Here is a 17,008-nt window from a genome sequence, read left to right on the forward strand (position 1 = left end):
TACCATCTATACTCATCCCTATATTTGGATGACAATTTTTTAAAAATAGGTTAAGTCTATTTTAATAAGTTGTCTACACTAAGTCTACTCGATATGGGCAACGCCATAAGGCGTTATGCTGATTTGACAGCTTCCATAACGACATCATAACACCGGAACACACTTCCCTCTCAGGTTATTTGGTGTTATGTTAATAAATGTTACCATGACCACGAGAAATAACATGAGAATCAACCAATCAAAAGCCATTATCTCACTCTCTAACTCTCTTTATATCTATTAACATGTTATAACATTTGCACACCATTATCTCACTCTCTTTATATCTATTAACATGTTATAATATTTGCACACCATTTCTTACATAAATCTAATGATATTAAAGATGACATGACATATGAGTTGATAAATTTTATGTATGGTAACATTTTGGAAAAAAACGCTTATTTCATTACATTTAGGAATTGACCAATATACCCCTAAAACTAATAAAAATGTTTTTGTTGATATGCTGCGACACCAGACACGAAAAACACACAGCACGCGCCTCCATTCTTCTCTCGTCGGCTCGATTCCCGATTGCTCGCCGCCGGATACCGTCGCACCCCACAGATTCGATTCAGGTGCGATTTTCTTCATCCTGCTTTCGTTCAACTGCATTTTGCCTGCTATCGATTTTCCTTTTTCCCCTTATTTTAGTTGAAATCGTTATCATATGAGTCTATTGAAATCCAAATCTATGTGATTTCTGCAAAATTTTTGATTTATGTGTGAAATCAAAATCGTGTTATGGCTGCAACAGAAACAACATTAGCCAATTATTTTTTGTAGTATTTTCTAATATCCTAATTTATCTCTATATTCAATTAATCTGTACAGGTGTGACTGCAATGGTGTATCTGTTCAATTGCTACTGTTTATAATAGGATCATACACCTTGTGTTCATAACAGGAACATGCATATTGTTTTGAATGATATTCTTAAGATGCTTATATGATACTTGAATGTAGTTTAGGTTATAGACAACAACAATGATAATCTTGTTGATGGCAATACATCAAAATAAGTCATAATATAAAAGGAAGCCTTTTTTGGTAATTTTACATATATAAACAGATTTTTTTTTGCCAAACACTAAAAATAGCTTATCAGCTTATAGCATTGTGACATCGGATAAACTAATCAAAACACTTAGTTATTTATTTTTATTCCCAGTAGGAGGGAAGTAAGCTCTAGTAACACAAAATTGTTATGGACTTCTTTGTCATTATCACTTCGAGTAAGCTTAGAGGCTAATATTGCATCCCACACGTGATAGCCTCATCCCCATTCAAACTTTTGGAAAATTGTTTACCATTAAAGAATCCTCCGCCATTTTTCTGAAGCTTTGGCATCTTACTCGAACGCCAATAAGAACCATATCATCAACTTCATGCTTCTCCATGTTGGTTTCTTTTAGACAATTTTCTAACCAACTTAATGCATTTCTCAAAGTATTTAGAGTTTATTTGATTAAATTTAGCATTGTTAATTGTAGCTGTAAAATCATTACCATCAAACAAACCATTAACGTCTATTATAGAAGTGGTAGAGGACAACAAATTTTGCTCACATACAATTTTGATCCTCGTCATGGCTTTCACATCAACTATCAGAATCTTATTTTGTTTTTTTTCAAGCCTTTAGCTAAAATGTCTATTATTCCATTCTTGAAAAGCTCTCCGCACAAGTTGGCATCCCTTCTAAAAGCTTTGACCTTAATCTTATTTTCTTCACCGACATCAACTTGAAAGACATCTACATCAAAAGTACCACCACCCATGTAGTTTCTTTGGAAGTTGATATCTGTGAGAAAAATAAGATTAATCTCAAAACTTTTGGAGGGGACTTGGGTGGAGAAGATTTTGGCAATGGACTTATAGATAATATTGTTAAGGACTTGAAAAAGAAACACAATAAGAACCTGGTAGGTCATGTGAAAGCCATGGTGAGGCTTAAAACTATCTGTGAGAGAGCAAAGTGTGTTGTCCTCTTCCACTTCAACTATAGTAGACATTCATGGTTTGCTTGATGGTAATGATTTTACAGCTACAAATAACAAGGCTAAATTTGATCAAATAAACTCTAAATACTTTAAGAAATACATTAAGTTGCTTGGAAAATGTTTAAAGGAAACCAACACGAAGAAACATGAAGTTGATGATATGGTTCTTGTCGGTTGTTCTAGCAGGACCCCAAACCTACAAAAAATGATGGAGGATTTTTTTAATAGTAAACAACTTTACAAAAACCTGAATGGGGACGAGATTGTCGTGTGTAGGGCTGCAATATTGGCCTCTAAGTTTACTCGAAATGATGATGACAAAGAAGTCGATAACAATTTTATATTAGTGGAGCTCACTTCCCTCCCACTGGGAATAACAATCATTTATAATGGTCAATATAATTACATGTTCTTATTCCCAAGAACACACCCCTACCAAAGTAACCATTCACATTGTTTACTATTTTTAGTTAGAGTGTTCTTATTTTTAATTTATTTACCTAATAAGTCATTTGTCAAAGTTAGAGATGTAATTGAGTCGAGCTTAGCTCGTGAGATACTCGAGACCGACTCAAAAAATACTTGAATCCGACTTGGTTCAATTCGAGTCAAGCTCGGGCTACTTGAGTATATTATCAATCGAGTAACCATTTCAGTCTCTCCATTTAATGTTTTTTTAATGCATTAAATGCTCTTTGAGTTTTGAATGCATTACAACTGATGCTAGAAACACTCTAATTTTACTAAAACCCAACCACCATTTCAGCCTCTCCATTTAATGTGTTCATCCATCGAGGATATGAAATCTTTGCCACCTTAGGTTTCTTTTTGTCAGCAATAATAGCCTCACAAAAAGGGCTAGAACACAACACATTTATATACTTTGTATGCATTTACACTACTAGAAACCTGACCTTCAGTGACGGATTCAATCTATAGCTAATCAGTGACGAAATATCGAGAGATCAGCGATGGAAAACATAAATATATGGACCAAAAAAGCTTATACAAAATTTGAGAGGTATTACCAAACGATTAGCGACCGAATGTTAAGAATTTATCGAAACAGTCTGTTGCTATTCTATCGCAAATTAACTCCTTTTAGCTAGGGAACGGCATATTGCTTAAAATCACAAGCCTTTTTTTTTCTTGGGCCTCGCCAATCCCTCGTAGAAAATCAGACGCCTCTTTTTTCAATATATTTTTTTACTTCCCTCATGCTATTTTTCATTCCCGCTTTTCTTTCTTTTTCGTTCCCTCCTTCTATTTTCATTCCCTCTGATTTCTTCCCAAGCCCTAACACCCCGCTCCCGAGTTGAAGCAAAGAAAAGAAGAGGAGAGAAAAGAAAGTAAGGAGAGAAAAGAAGAGAAAAGAAAGGAAAACAAATTTGTCTTTTGTGCTCCCGAGTTGGAGTGAAATGGAAGAAAATTTAAACATTTTATTCTTTCTTTTCAATTCCTCCCAAATCGAAAGGAAAGTTAGGAGGGAAAGTGATCCTTCCATTTCCTTTCACTTCCTTCCTTTAATGAATGAAACTTTGGAGCATCAATCTCTCTTACTTTCCTCTCATTTCCACCCATTTCCTTTCTTTTCTCTCCTTAAGTTGAACTGGGGAGTACGGTGTAAATGATTTCTTCCCGAAGCCCTAATCAACCCTCTATAATATTGACTTAAATCCACTCCTTCGCCCTAAGAAATCACCTCCACCGCCATCCACATGCATCGTCCCTCTCTGCATCGCTCTCTGAAGTACACTTGAAGCTCGTCAAAGGAAAATCTTAGAAATCACATCCTCATTGGCTTTCCACTCGGTCCATCCTCCTTCCTTATTGACTCACTCGTTTCCCTATCAAAGCCATTCGATCTGATTCGATCTATTGGTTCATCCATTGCTGCTTCAGATAGCGTAAACTCGAGAAAATCTAAAGTATTCTTCATCAGCTTCCAATTCTGGTTAATTTCTAATAGTGTGTAAGTTGCATTTCTGATGAGATTTATTAACTCTTTGATCGATTAGATCTTTGTAACAGGTAGATAATGAACGTAAAACAATGAAACAATACACAAGTATGGATCTGAATGAGTCGAATGATTAGAACGTTCAATCCTCAGCAGAGCTCGATTAAGAACTTCCGCTGTAGAGGATTTTAGGGTTACAAAAGAGATCTTCTAAATCACACGTAAAAAACGATCTATCAGTGCTGGAAAAGATGCATGCAAGCATCTATTAATACACAAACCCTAACAAACAAGTCACGGATGGACAAGCCCATACCGGATACAAAATGGGGCTAAGAGATGAGCCCAAGACGCAACACCAAATACCCAACAATCTCCCCCTTTGCGTCAATAGGGGCGAGACCTCACTCCAACTTGCTTGCACCTGCGACACTGGCTTTCTTCACAGTTTTGAATAGGCAGGGAATTATAGCAAGAAGTGTTTGTCGGAAGTGAATGTATCAATTGATCATATCGTTGAAGTATTTCTTATCACTCTCCGAGTTCTGTTTGCATCGATTGATGATACCCAGAACATGCTCCAAGCAGGAAGTGGTGTAAAGATGTTTGTCAGCCAAAGCAAATAAGCATTTCTGACCTTCTGCCCTGGTGAACATGACTGAGTTTCGTTTTGGATCAATCTTTCCCATCTGCATTCTGTTTAAATCACTTGCAGAACCGACTGGAGTGATAGTGGGCTTCTTCCTAAGAACATTTGCAACTTCTTGATCCAGCTTGGCAACCTCCAAAATATAACACACCAACATTCTCTTGAAATGATCTATGATCGGACCATATTCCACTTCATTAACAAAAAGAATGTTGTGCAAGATTATCCAGTCATGAGGATTTAAGTTGGGAAGATCAGCTAGAGAGATGGAATGCTCGGTTTTGTCGGATCCCCTTAAGACCTTGAATCTGATATTGGTGAAGTTACCCTCCCGAACAGGTTTGAGAACCCGAACGTTGATGATCTGCTGTGCGCTCCACGTTTGATACTGAGGTTGAGCTGTCCTCAGATAGAAGTCTACAAGCTCCCTATCAACCTTCGGGTGAGGATGAGGAACTTCAGCTATGTGGGCGAATGCATGGAAGATAAAAGCTTTTCTGGTCAAGGGCATGTCAAATTGGGAATCCACCGAATTACCTCGGTCCAAGGAGATCACTGGTTTAAGCCAAAGAGTGCAGGGGGACTCGATAGCTTCTTTAACAAGCTCTTCAAGAGTCCAAGGAGGAAATGGAGTTTTTCTACTTTCAAGGAGATCGTAAGCCTCCTTTATCTTCCTCTCTTTGGCTTCAGTCTCTTTGGCAATACGAGCATTTTCATCAAGCTCCTTCTCTCTGGCTTGTTTCTTCAGTAGGCTGGCAATCGGTTCTTGGTCCTCACTTTCATCACTGTCATCGATGATTTGTTTGTCTTTGCTTTGAGCATTCAAACCTGATGCAGGAACAGTTGTTGGTTTGGGTGCTCTCGGAGGAACTAGTGAAGAAACTGGGAGTGATTGAGCTTTGGAAATCAGAGGGGGTTTTGATTGAGCTGTGGGCTTCCCTTCTCCCCTTTGTTTCGGATGTTCCTCCTGCTCAGAAATCCCTTCAATGCGGCTAAGCAAGGCAAGGGCAGGAGCAAGCTTCTCTGCAAGAGTGCGCCTCACCGAGTAGTTAAGAATCGGATCATGGGCTTCGATGATGTTGGATAGAGCCCCATGAACATCCGAAACACAACTCCTAACCACAACTTTCTCAGACCGAAGAGAATCGATCTCCTTCTCGGCTTGGGAGAGCTGATGAATTGCAAGATGAAGTTCGAAAGATTTACGAGCAAGCTCATCCTTTGTAGTAGAATCGGCGGCAAGAGTTGCTTGAAAGTTGAGAAGACGATCCGCAACCGAAGACTGAAAAGACTGATTGTCTTCTTTGAGGTTCTGACAGAAGCTGGCAAAGTGGTCTTTTTCTGTTTCGAGAGAATGGACCAGCTTCTCCACACCCTTGCGAATCTTCTTGGTATTGGTTTCGGATGCCGCCTGCAAAGACTCCAGCCAAATCTGAGCATCTTGAAATAGTTTTTCGACTTTTTCGATCGCCGCAGCACTAGCCTTTGTAGATTTGTCAATAGCAGCAGCAGCAGCTGAGCTAGTGGAGGCTTCATGTGCTTTGGTGAGAGATTCCACCATCCCCTGAATGGCGGCCTCCGAAATGTGAGATTTTGAGGTAGAGGAAGAAGCCACAAGATTATCAATCTTCTCGTGGAGTTCCTTGATGTGCTTTTTGGTAACTGGAGCATCATCATCATCATCATCACTTTGGACTTGGTAAGGGCTGTAGTAGATGGAATCAAAGATCATATCCTCCCCTCCCAAAAAGGTTTCGGTTTCAGCAGAGGGAGTGGGAGATAAGGGTGTGGCGGATGGTTCGGTAGGGGAAGTGGGTTCGGGTACGGAAGTAGGTTCGGGTTGTGAAGTTCGAACCCCCGTATCAGATACGTTGGTTGGAATCTCACTGGTGGTGGTTTTGGTGGCTTCAGTGAAGATTGGTGGTGGTATGGAAGTAGTTGTGGGTGCTCAAAACAACAACTGTTCCTGCATCAGGTTTGAGTGCTCAAAGCAAAGACAAACAAATCATCGATGACAGTGATGAAAGTGAGGACCAAGAACCGATTGTCAGCCTACTGAAGAAACAGGCCAGAGAGAAGGAGCTTGATGAAAATGCTCGTATTGCCAGAGAGACTGAAGCCAAAGAGAGGAAGATAAAAAAGGCTCAGGATCTCCTTGAAAGCAGAAAAACTCTATTTCCTCCTTGGTCTCTTGAAGAGCTTGTTAAAGAAGCTATCGAGTCCCCCTGCACTCTTTGGCTTGAACCAGTGATCTCCTTGGACCGGGGTAATTCGGTGGATTTCCAATTTGACATGCCCTTGACCAGAAAAGCTTTTATCTTCCATGCATTCGCCCACATAGCTGAAGTTCCTCATCCTCACCCGAAGGTTGATAGGGAGCTTGTAGACTTCTATCTGAGGACAGCTCAACCTCAGTATCAGACGTGGAGCGCACAAAAGATCATCAACGTTCGGGTTCTCAAACCTGTTCGGGAGGGTAACTTTACCAATATCAGATTCAAGGTCTTAAGGGGATCCGACAAAACCGAGCATTCTATCTCTCTAGCTGATCTTGCACAACATTCTTTTTGTTAATGAAGTGGAATATGGTCCGATCATAGATCATTTCAAGAGAATGTTGGTGTTTTATATTTTGGAGGTTGCCAAGCTGGATCAAGAAGTTGCAAATGTTCTTAGGAAGAAGCCCACTATCACTCCAGTCGGTTCTGCAAGTGATTTAAACAGAATGCAGATGGGAAAGATTGATCCAAAACGAAACTCAGTCATGTTCACCAGGGCAGAAGGTCAGAAATGCTTATTTGCTTTGGCTGACAAACATCTTTACACCACTTCCTGCTTGGAGCATGTTCTGGGTATCATCAATCGATGCAAACAGAACTCGGAGAGTGATGAGAAATACTTCAACGATATGATCAATTGGTACATTCACTTCCGACAAACACTTCTTGCTATAATTCCCTTCCTATTCAAAACTGTGAAGAAAGCCAGTGCCTCAGGTGCAAGCAAGTTGGAGTGAGGTCTCGCCCCTATTGACGCAAAGGGGGAGATTATTGGGTATTTGGTGTTGCGTCTTGGGCTTGTCTCTTAGCCCCATTTTTGCTTTTAGATAGGAGGGCCAAGGATCCCAAACTTGAGACTACATTCTTCTCTTGCATGACAATCTTTTCTTGGGATTTCCAAATTCCCACCAGCTTTGCCAACGAATAAGACTTGAACTGCTCGTGAGCTTTGACCGTAGACACAACAGATCTCCATTCAGATCTTAAGCCATTTAGAAAGGTGACTTTCTGTTCAATCAGCTTCCTTTCTATATCGTGTTTGATCATCTTGCTAAGAAGATGATTGAAGCGATTGAACATCTGAGTAATAGTTTCATCAGAATTCTGTTTAAATTCACCAAACTCAGACAAGAGCAAGGTCTGAATAAAATGCTCCAAATCTTCATCTGTGGAATATAGCTCTCGCAGCCTATCCCAGATTTCTTTAGCGGTACTGCAAGAACTTACCAATCTAAATGTATCAGATTGAAGAGCGAATCGAATCAGTCTCAAAGCTTTAATGTTGCACTGAAACTTTTCCTTTTCGTCTTGTGCTACATCTTTAACATCTTTTAGCAAATCATTATACTCTTTCTGAGTTTTAATAATTCTGGATGTTCCTGAGTGAGCGAATGGTCCTGACACAATAGCTTCCCATACAAGATACCCATTGTCTTCAGATCCGATGACGTAGTCTTCAAAGTGATGCGCCCAAACTTCGTAATCTTGAGCGTAAAGAATAGGAATCTTTGTTGTTGATCCAATACTGTTTGAGATGTTGATAGGATTAGATTGAGAATCGTCCATGCTTGATCGTTTAACCTGTTTGAAAGATCAGACTTGTAATATATAATATTAGGGCAAAACGAATAAGTAAAGAGATACGTCAATTATGCAGTGATGGCTCAATAAATATCAGTTAATGCGGAATAAACCCTAATAACTTCTTTCATAGAAGAGATGTGTATGAATTACACAGCCTCCTGCTCTGATACCAATTGATGAGATTTATTAACTCTTTGATCGATTAGATCTTTGTAACAGGTAGATAATGAACGTAAAACAATGAAACAATACACAAGTATGGATCTGAATGAGTCGAATGATTAGAACGTTCAATCCTCAGCAGAGCTCGATTAAGAACTTCCGCTGTAGAGGATTTTAGGGTTACAAAAGAGATCTTCTAAATCACACGTAAAAAACGATCTATCAGTGCTGGAAAAGATGCATGCAAGCATCTATTAATACACAAACCCTAACAAACAAGTCACGGATGGACAAGCCCATACTGGATACAAAATGGGGCTAAGAGACGAGCCCAAGACGCAACACCAAATACCCAACAATTTCCATGTAGATCTCTTACTTCTCTTTCATTTCTAGCTCATATGACTACTCGTTTTCTAATCTCTACCTTCTTTATCTCTTTAATTTTGATTTTCCTAGGGTTTTCATATTGGTTATCATCTTAACTCTAATTTCTATGTTCTAGATTATATAAATTAGCATACGGATTTTTTTTTAGATTTGAACTGATTCGACAAGGGGATATTGAATACTACTTCGAGGAGAGAAGTATAAGCTTTCCTTACTACATGATGTTAAGGTCATAATTAACCCCTTTTGAGCTTGTTCTTGGTGTATTAGTTTACTATTTTGAAATGCTGATTAACAGCGGTTGATATCCTGACATGATGATTGATGAAACAGATTTTTGAAGGCAAGGTAGTGTGGTGCACCCATCGGTGCAATTCACCTATTAGAGAAAGAGGACTAAAGAGATTCCATTTATGGAGGGGACCACAGACACTCACGAAAGCACTGCAAGATTGGTGGGACAACAACGACAATTTGGGAATTAGGATCATTCTCTGTCATGGCATTCTATATATTAGGAAGGGTATATCCTTATTGAAATAAGTAGAAATAATTAGAAGTTTCTTCTATTTAGGAGACCATAACATCTCGAATAGCTATATCTATCCTTCTTTTTCATTGTTCTTGTTATGAACTGAGAATTAATACAATATCGATCATTTGACTGTCATTCCATTTCTTAATATTTGTGAGAGAGTTCATAACAAATTGGTGTTAGAGCAGTCACCTGAAACTATGGTAGGAGGGAAGGAAAGGGGAGGAGCCCCGCTCAAGAGGATGGAGTCACTCGAAAAAGAACTGGGTCACTTGTATGATCGATTGGAGACCCAAGGAAATCAGATCCAACATCAAGCTGTTTCCATGGCTTCTCTTCAGTTGAAGATGGATAAAAAATGTGCAGAAGTCTTGCGTGCGATAAACTAGAGACGACCAGGATAGGCCAGTGGTGAACTAGTGGAGACCCCAAGGGTAGTGGGCATTATAGAATCCAATGGAGGTTCCAGAAACAACACGGAAGGGGGCGACGCTGGTGGAACCGGTCGTCCGACTGGAGGTGAGAACGGAATCGGAACCAACTAGAGGTTTCAAAAGCTTGATATGCCATTGTTCGACGGAGGAAATCCAGATGGGTGGATATTGAGGGCCGAAAGGTACTTTAACTTCTATAAACTGGTTGAATCGGACAAGATGGAGGCGGCGATGGTTGCCCTAGAAGGTGACGCTCTTCTCTGGTTTCAATAGGAGCACAAACGAAGACCAATAACATGTTGGGATGAATTGAAGTCGTTCTATCTTCAACAATTTCGACCTAGAAACGAAAGTACGATCTATGAACAATGGTTGTCGTTGATCCAAACCGGGTCAGTTTTGGACGATCAACGTTCCTTTATCGAACTACTTGCCTCGCTTTGTATTTTACCTGATGACATTACGATGGGCTAATTCATTAATGGGCTCCAAAGTGACATTAGGTTTGAGGTTTGGATGCTAGAACCTAGGTCTGTTGACCATGCGATGGCCCTGGCCATCAAGGCTGAAGAAAAATTACGTTCTCAACATCTTCAACCTAAGAAACTTCAAACCTTGAGTGGAGGAATCAGTCTTCGATCGGCAACATCAGGAACGATATTAGGTTCACCTTTAATCACTCCGATCGAAACGACCATTTACTCTCCTAAAAGCACTTCATCCTCTCAATTCTATACACCTACAAGCAACACAGTGAGCCATCGAGGGTCAGGAGAAGTTAGGAGATTATCTGACAAGGAATTACAAAGCAAGAAGGAAAAAGCGTTGTGCTATCGCTGTGATGAAAAATGGAATCCGGGGCATAAATGCAAAGAGGAGTTGGGTGTGTTATTGATGCAAGAAGAAGAAGAGGAGGAAGAAGAACTTAGAATAGAGGAATTGGTCACCTCGGACAAGGCAACCACGATATTGTCTGGAATTTGTTTGAATTCGGTCCTGAGGATGACAAATCCAAAAACACTTAAACTCAGGGGCACTTTGGCAGACACAGAAGTGGTGGTTCTTGTTGATCCAGGAGCCACTCATAATCCAATGATACCTCACATCGATATGTTTAAACAAGTTGTCTTCAAGAGCATCTCTAATCCAAGTAGTTAAACAAGAGCATCTCTAATCCAATGATACCTCACATCGATATGTTTTGTTCTTTTATGAAACATAGAATTCTTAGCAAGGTGAATGACACTTTGATTATCACAAAGAACCACGTAGCGTTTTTGTATAAGTCCAAGCTCTTGCATAAATCTTTTTAGCCATAATAACTCTTTGCATGCTTCTGTTGTTGCCATATACTCAACCTTAGTGGTGGACAAAGCAACACACTTTTGCAGTCGTGACTACCATGACACAGCTCCCCCTGCAAAAGTCATCATATATCTAGAAGTGGATTTCATGTTGTCCTTATTTCCCGCCATATCAGAATCTGTATAACCAACAAGCATAGGTGCTTCATTTCCAAATGTTATACCCAATTTGGAAGTACCACGTAGATATCTGAAAATCCATTTAACTGCTTCCCAATGCTTCTTTCCCGGATTTGATAGAAAATGACTAACAACACCAACTGCATGGGAAATATCTGGCCTTGTACATACCATGGCATACATCAAACTCCCAACGGCTGAAGCATATGGAACTCTATCCATCTCTTCAATCTCCTTCTTAGTAGAAGGGCAATCTCTATCAGTCAGCTTAAAGTTGGTAGTTAGAGGCGAACTAACTACTTTAGCTTTATCCATGTTGAATCTGCAAAGCACCTTCTCAATGTATTGCTCTTGTGACATATGCAACTTCTTTGAAGCTCTATCTCTAGTAATCCGACTGCCAAGAATCTGTTTTGCCAGCCCCAAGTCTTTCATAGCAAAAGACTTGCTCAATTGTTTCTTCAGCTGAACAATTCTCTCTGCATTCTTGCCAACAATCAACATAAAGCAACAAAATGATGAAATCATCATCACCAAACCTCTGGAAGAACCCACACAGTGATCTGAAGTGGTCTTGTGGTAGCCTTGCTCACCCATGACTGACTCAAATTTCTTGTACCATTGCCTTGGTGCTTGCTTCAACCCATAAAGACTTTTTTGAAGCCTACACACATGGTCTTCTTTGCCTTTAACCTGAAAACTTTCAGGTTGCTCCATATAGATTTCCTTGTCCAAGTCACCATGAAGGAAAGCTATCTTGACATCCATTTGTTCAATCTCAAGATCAAGGCTAGCAACCAAACCAAGAATCACCCGAATGGAACCCATCTTCACGACCCAAGAGAAATCTCATCAAAATCAATACCCTTTCTTTGACTGAACCCTTTGACCACCAATCTAGCCTTGTACCTAGGCCGTGAGGTATGCTCTTCAGTCTTCACTTTGTAGACCCACTTGTTTTTCAAAGCTCTCTTGCCTTTAGGCAACTTCACCAACTCAAATGTATTGTTTTCATGCAAGGAATTCAACTCATCTTGCATAGCTTCAACCCACTCTCTTTTATGATCATCTTCCATAACTTCTGCATAATAACCAGGTTCTCCCCCATCAGTGACTAAAACATACTCATCAGCAGAATAACGGGTGGAAGGATGACGATCTCTCGTAGACCGCCTAAGTGGGACAAATGGTGGTATATCAGGTACCGATAACTCTGGATGAAAAATCCTCATCCAACCCCGCTCAAAATGTTGAGGGGGAACCGGATCCAATCAACACGATCATCATTAGATTGAGGAACTATCTTTGTCTTCTCAATATCTTTTAAACTCTGATCTTCAACAAATACAACATCACGATTCCTTACGAGTTTCTTCAGAACTGGATCATATAACCTGTAACCGAATTCATCTTGACCATAACCAAGGAATATACATGGCTTGATCTTCACTTCAAGCTTTGATCTTTCATCTTTGGGAATATGCACAAAAGCCTTGCATCCAAAGACCCGTAAATGACGATACGAAACATCTTTTCCACTCCAAACCCTATTATGAACATCAAAAGACAAAGGAACACAAGGAGTAAGATTAATAACATGTACCGATGTATTCAAAGCTTCTCCCCCAAAAGAATCAGGTAATCCTGCATGTGAAAGCAAACATCTAACTCTTTCACCCAATGTTCTATTCATCCGTTCTGCTAAACCGTTCAACTATGGTGTCTTTGGAGGAGTCGTTTAGTGCCGAATACCTTGCTCTCTACAATAAGCATCAAAAGGACCAATGTATTCACCGCCATTATCTATCCGAACACACTTCAATTTCTTCCCAGTTTGTTTCTCAACCAAGACATGAAACTGCTTAAACACATCCAATACTTGATCTTTAGTCTTCAAAGTATAAACCCATACATTCTTTGAATAGTCATCGATGAATGTGACAAAATACAAGCAACCCCCAAGTGTCCTAGTCTTCATGGGACCACATACATTGGAATGTACCAGATCAAGTATATTCTCCTTCCTGGAAGGAGGATGACTCTTAAAGGAAACTCTATTTTGCTTACCTGCCAGACAATGAGAACATCTCTTCAAATTCACATCATGAACACCAAACACATTTTTCTTTAACAACAAAGACATCCCCTTTTCACTAATTTGACCAAGTCTCTTATGCCACAAATCGGTCATGTCATAATGTATCGATGCATGGATCGATTCTTTAGAGATCTTCGGATGTGTCATGTATAACTTTGAGCTTCTTTCACCTCTTGCCACAATCAAAGAACCATGAGTGAGTTTTCAAATGCCACCACCAAAGGTACTATGGTAACCGTCATCATTAAGTAAGCCAGCAGAGATCAAACTAAGTCTAATATCTGGAACATGTTTTACATTGTGTAAAACCAACTCCATCCGAGTCTCAAACTTCAAACAAATATCTCCGACTCCAACAATCTTTGATAACCCATTATTACCTATCTTAACATTCCCAAAATCACCAGGAGTGTAAGATGTGTAAAAATCCCTTTGTGATGTCACATGACAAGTAGCACCACTGTCAACCCAACTTGAATCATCATGTGCAAGATTGACCATATCATAATCACAACAAATAAAGAACTCTTCGGTAGCAGTGTTAACTTTAGCAGTATAATTACCACCATCATTTTTTGTTGTGGTTGTTCTTTTGATTGTTGTAATTTGCCTTCTTGTTCTTCCTTTTCAACTGTCTGCAGAATTGTATTGTGTGCCCTTTTCTACCACAATGATTGCACTCATAGTCAGCAAATTTTCCTTTAGATTTACTGCGATGCTTCCCTTTGTTATTCGGACCTCTACTTTGACTTGTCCCCTTGTTTTCTGTGACCAAGACATCTGAATGTGAAGATGAACCTTGTGACTTTCATCTCATCTCTTCATTTAAAACACCGCCTTTAGCCAATTCCATGGTGATAATACCATCTGGTGCAGAGTTGGACAAGGATGTCCTAAATTTTTTCCAAGAATCTGGTAAAGTGCCAAGGAGCCATAAACCTTGTAACTCATCTTGAAACTTGATACCCATTCCTGCAAGCTGATTAATAATTCCCTGGAAAGAATTCAAATGATCACTAATAGGATTTCCATCATGGTACTTCAAGCCAATCAACTGTTTAATCAGGAACAATTTATTGTTCCCGGTCTTCCGAGCATACAACTGCTCAAGCTTGTTCCATAAAGTACGAGCATGAGTTTCCGCGCTAATATGGTTCAAAACATTATCATCAACCCATTGTCGAATATACCCACATGCTTTTCTATGCAAAATATTCCACTCTGCATCTGTTTTATCATCGGGTTTTTCAGTATTAAACACATGCATATAATAATCCTTCACATAAAGGTCTTCCATCTTGCTTCTTCAAACTTGATAATTAGAACCATTCAAATTTACAATCCTATTTGTATTAGCTTCTATTGTTCAAACAAGTAACCTAATAACAAGAACCAGACTCTGATACCAATTTGATGGGAAAAACGCAGCCACAACGGTAAATAACAATGCGGAATAATACTTCGTTTGACTAAACTATTCCTGTCTTGAAAGAACCTTTTAGGATGCAAACAAATAGGATTGTTTCACTTGCAACAAATCAGCCCCAATGCAAGTTATATGATCAATATAATCAACCCAAAAACAATAAGTAATTAACCAATAAAGACACCGGAATTTTAGCGTGGAAACCTCTCAAGAAAAGAGAGTAAAACCACGGGACTACTAGAGCCGCTTCAAATCCACTATCACTAATATTAGAGCAATACAAAGTCTTCTCTAGATGTACTAGAGGCATACAATAACATTATATACTTGGAACTAAATCACATCAAGCATATGGAATCAAATAAACAAAAACAAAAAAAAAATATCACCAAAAAACGTTCCTGATTTCCAGCAGCAAACAGAAGCGAAGATTCCCGAGTCTCTGGAGCTGATCTCGACAATTCAACCGTTGGATCTCAAGGCCTCGATGTTTGGAAGCTGCTGTCCAAAAATGAGAGAAAACGGACCGTTGGATCTGCGGGAAACGAAGGAACACTGAAGGTGTGTCCAGAAAAACGGAAATTGAAGAAACCATAGATTTCTCTCTTTTGCTCTCACTATTGCTCTTGGTGGTTGAGAATTTTTGTGTGTTTTTGGAATTAGGGCATGTAACACATATATATATATATATATACATGGGCCAAAAAAGTCGGCTTTCCTCATGGGCTAAAAAACCCAATAGAAAACCCAACAGCTTTGGGGTGTCACTGGGAACCGGAAAGACGGTTTCCGGTCAAGGAAGGTGCCAAGGAATTCTGTTACAAGTGCAAGGATCGGGCCTGGGAATCAAGGAAGACTTCCTTCCCCTCACACTTGAAAGTTGTGATGTAATTCTGGGAATCCAGTGGTTGGAGAAACTGGAGGCAATTACCACTAATTGGAAAACTCAACTAATGAAATTCCAAGTGAATGGTCAACGGGTGACCCATCCTTGGAACGTGCCATAATCTCTTTGAAGACCATGGTGAGAACTATTGGATCCGTTGTAACCACTTGGAGAGGCAATCAGCCTCACCAACTCTTCCAGCTTCACCGCCTTACCTGACCAAGGTGATCCAAAGGTTTGCAGAAGTGTTCAATTGGCTTAATTCAATATTCATCTTAGCACCAAGCTTTGTCAATTTCTCTTATATCTGACACATTTTGTTGTCTTCTATAAGAGTGAAGAATCCATGGAAGTTAATGACTCTATTTACATGTAGGTTTTGGGCAGAAAATATCAAAACAAGCTCCTTGAAACGATTGATGGCAGGTACTTTTATTGTTTTATGAAATATGAACTTCATTAATATACCTTTTTTTATATATAAATATAGGGGGACTTGTACAAGTCTGTTAAAATTGATGACTGTTTCTGGAGCTTAGGTTTGTATATTTAAAAATGTGGTATACTTTTATACATTTTTTTTTTTTCTTTCAAATTACTCATCTTTTTGTTTCTTTCACAGAGGATCAAAAACCAGTCTCCATTCTTTTAACAAAGCAGGATCAAATGGAATGGTGAACCTGAAATTGACACTCAGAAAGTTGAACCTGAAAACAGTAATCCATGGGATTTAATAGGAATCGGAATCCAATTCCATTCCAATCATTCTTTTGGATTCAAGATATGTAGGAATGGAGAAGATGTATGATGAAATGCAAAATATGATAGGAAATTGAGAATTTTGCTACATTATATTATGAAATCAAATATCAATCAATGTTTAACTTTAGTATTTCAATGTTAATGTTTGTTTTAGATTGTATATTTATTTAATGCTTATGGATTTAAATGATAATGGATTAGGATTGTATAATTATTTGATGTTTTTGGTATTCTTTTTGTTTTAGATATGTAATCCAAAAAAAAAAGAAAAAAAAAAAGACATTTACATATTAGCTAGGGATCAGCGACAGAAT

The 17,008-nt window shown here is 39.1% G+C and overlaps 1 long non-coding RNA gene across 1 annotated transcript; it reads left to right on the top strand.

Annotated features, from left to right (window-relative positions):
• The first annotated feature begins 496 nt into the window (after window positions 1-496).
• Window positions 497-16,874, top strand: LOC145000347 (uncharacterized). Its single transcript, XR_013661199.1, has 3 exons — window positions 497-623; window positions 16,309-16,358; window positions 16,555-16,874. It is a non-coding gene; the product is annotated as an uncharacterized LOC145000347 (long non-coding RNA).
• Window positions 16,875-17,008: the final 134 nt, after the last annotated feature.

This window comes from Lactuca saligna, chromosome 6, assembly GCF_052625555.1.
Source record: "Lactuca saligna cultivar CGN05327 chromosome 6, ASM5262555v1, whole genome shotgun sequence".
NCBI classification, from domain to species: Eukaryota; Viridiplantae; Streptophyta; class Magnoliopsida; order Asterales; family Asteraceae; genus Lactuca; species Lactuca saligna.